Source organism: Lipotes vexillifer, unplaced genomic scaffold (genome assembly GCF_000442215.2).
Source record: "Lipotes vexillifer unplaced genomic scaffold, Lipotes_vexillifer_v1.1 scaffold733, whole genome shotgun sequence".
NCBI lineage: Eukaryota > Metazoa > Chordata > Mammalia > Artiodactyla > Lipotidae > Lipotes > Lipotes vexillifer.
In genome coordinates this window covers 28957-31588 of record NW_006799374.1, presented here as the reverse complement: position 1 = coordinate 31588, position 2632 = coordinate 28957, and positions in this window count along the sequence as shown.

The following is a 2632-nucleotide window of genomic DNA, read 5'->3' as shown; positions in this document are numbered from 1 at the left end:
AATATGGATACCTTACTATGAACTAAAACCCATATTTTATTCAGGTTCCTTTTATTCTCCGTTTCTCTGCCCTAGGATCACATCCAGGGTATCACATGGCATTGACTCATTATGTCACTTTCGGATCTCTTTGGCTTTGACATTTTCTTACACTATCCTTCTCTCAGTGACCTAGACAGTGTTCGGGAGGAGACAGTTAAGTATTTTGTAGCCTGTCCCACACTGAGATTTACTTGCTGTTTTTCTTGTGATTAGAATAGACTCATGGGTTTTGAGGAAGCAGATCCCAGAGGTAAAGTGCTTTCTCATGACTTTATATCACGGGAACATACATCAAAGCAACTTATCACTGTTCATGTTAACTTTGTCTTAGGTACTGTTTGTAAGGTTTCCCCCACTGTGACGTCACTTTTTCCTTAAGTGTGCACTGTGTGTCTCCTTAAAGATGAAGTCACTATGCGGCCCCCACACTTCAGGACAGGGGAGATGGCCCCACCCCCTTAATGAATGACTATCTACATCAACTATTTGGAGTTCTTCCTCACAGTTCATTCAACAGTTCTCATGAAACACACACACACACACACACACACACTAACACACACACATACACACTCTCCCTGTCTCTCTCTCTCTCTCTCTCTCTCTCTCTCTATATATATATATATATATATATATATATATATATATATAATTTATTTTTAACAGGGTGGACACTCCACCCAGATCATTATTCTAAGCTTTTGGTTACAGTTCAGCAGAACAGTATCTGGTTGTTCAGTTCACTCCTGCTTTGCTACTGAAAGCTCTTTCCATGGGTTCTTGCTTTCCTCTGACATAGTTCCACCTCGTGGGCTTCCTTTCTTCTTGTGCACATCTTTTTTTTTTTTTTTCCTGTACGTGGGCCTCTCACTGTCGCGACCTCTCCCGCTGCGGAGCACAGGTTCCGGATGCACAGGCTCAGCGGCCATGGCTCACGGGCCCAGTCGCTCCGCGGCACGTGGGATCCTCCCGGACCGGGGCACGAACCTGAGTCCCCTGCATCGGCAGGCGGACTCTCAACCATTGCGCCACCAGGGAAGCCCCACATCTTTTTATGTGCTTGTTGGCCATTTGCATTTCTTTTCTGGAGAAGGGTATGTTCAAGTCCTTTTCTATTCAAACAATTGGGTTGTCTTCTTGTTGTTGACGATTTGTAAAAGTTCTTGATGTGTTCTGAAGAACAGGCTCTTGGCAGATATATCATGTACAAATATTTTGCTCCATTCTGTAGGCTACGTTTTCACTTTCTGGATAGCACCTTTTGATGAACAAAAGTTTTTAAAATTGAGGAAATAAAATCTATCCATTTTTACATGGGTATCGTAACCTTCCTTTGCTTGTCTGTAACCTCCCACTCCAACGGTAAGAAATCTGATTTCCACCATTTATCCTGCATTGAATTCACTGCTTACTCCATTCTGGATTACAGATATAGTAGTTTCAGTATTGTTAACTCCTACCACCATGGGAAAGAACTTACAGAGTCCAGTATTTATGGATGGCACAATTTGTCTTTGTTCTACAAGATTCCAGTCTTTTCCATAGTTAATTAGGTCAAATATCTTTTGCCCCACCACCCAACAGTGAGTCTTTTTCATATATTTCTAAACGAGTTAGATTCTTTGTCACATTTTCTATTCCATCCTGTGACACTCCCATATCCTAAAAAGTTTAAAAAACTAAATTTGAATATATTATGATTTACTCGTTGGGTTGTAAAAATCCATGGGTTTAGACTAATGCCTCATGGAAGGTATCCATCACTTAAGTATCACATGGAATATTTCAACCCCCACACCATAACCTGTTTACCATCTTTGATTCACCTGTTCCAGAATGTCATAGAAATGGAGCACTACAGTGTGAAGCCTCCTCAGACTGAATTCTTTCACTTAGCAATATACATGTGGGATTCACCCACGTTTTTTGCATGGTTGATGGTTAATTCCTTTCTATTTCTGAATAGCATTCCATTGTATGAATATGGGAAAAGTAACTTTCCCTCCCAGGTTCCTGATTGAGGCCTCCCCACCCCCATCCCTAGTAATAAAAGACAAAGAATAATAATACAAATGCCACTTGATATAACTTCTTTCCAAAATTTTAGCCATGAGTCAGTAAAACTGCATAATCCAGAACCATCTGTTTATATAAAAGAGCAGGCTGTGAACTGTGTTTCTGGAAGATGGACCAAGAATGATTACTTGCTGAGTGAAAGCTAAAGATTTTTACTAACATCTGCAGAGAAGACTTTTCTGATTTAGATTTACCCTGATATGTAATCTTATGGAGGCTGTGGACTAAATTCTGGTCAAAGGGATTTTTGGAAAAACCTTGTGGCCATCTTGTTAGTTTTGAAAATCCACCTGAGTGGATAAAAATATCCAGTTTGTCTACCATCAGCATTTTTCTTTTCAGTTTCAGGTAGCAAGGCACTCTCAAGTTAGAATTATTTCTTTGCATGTGCACGTTTAAAGACTTGGTTCTCAGGACGTGGACGACACAGCTGTTGCTGGCAGAAGGGCCTGAGGAAGGACGTAAGCACTTTAAAGAGCTTCTAGGGTACATATCCTATTATCAGAGGTGTAGG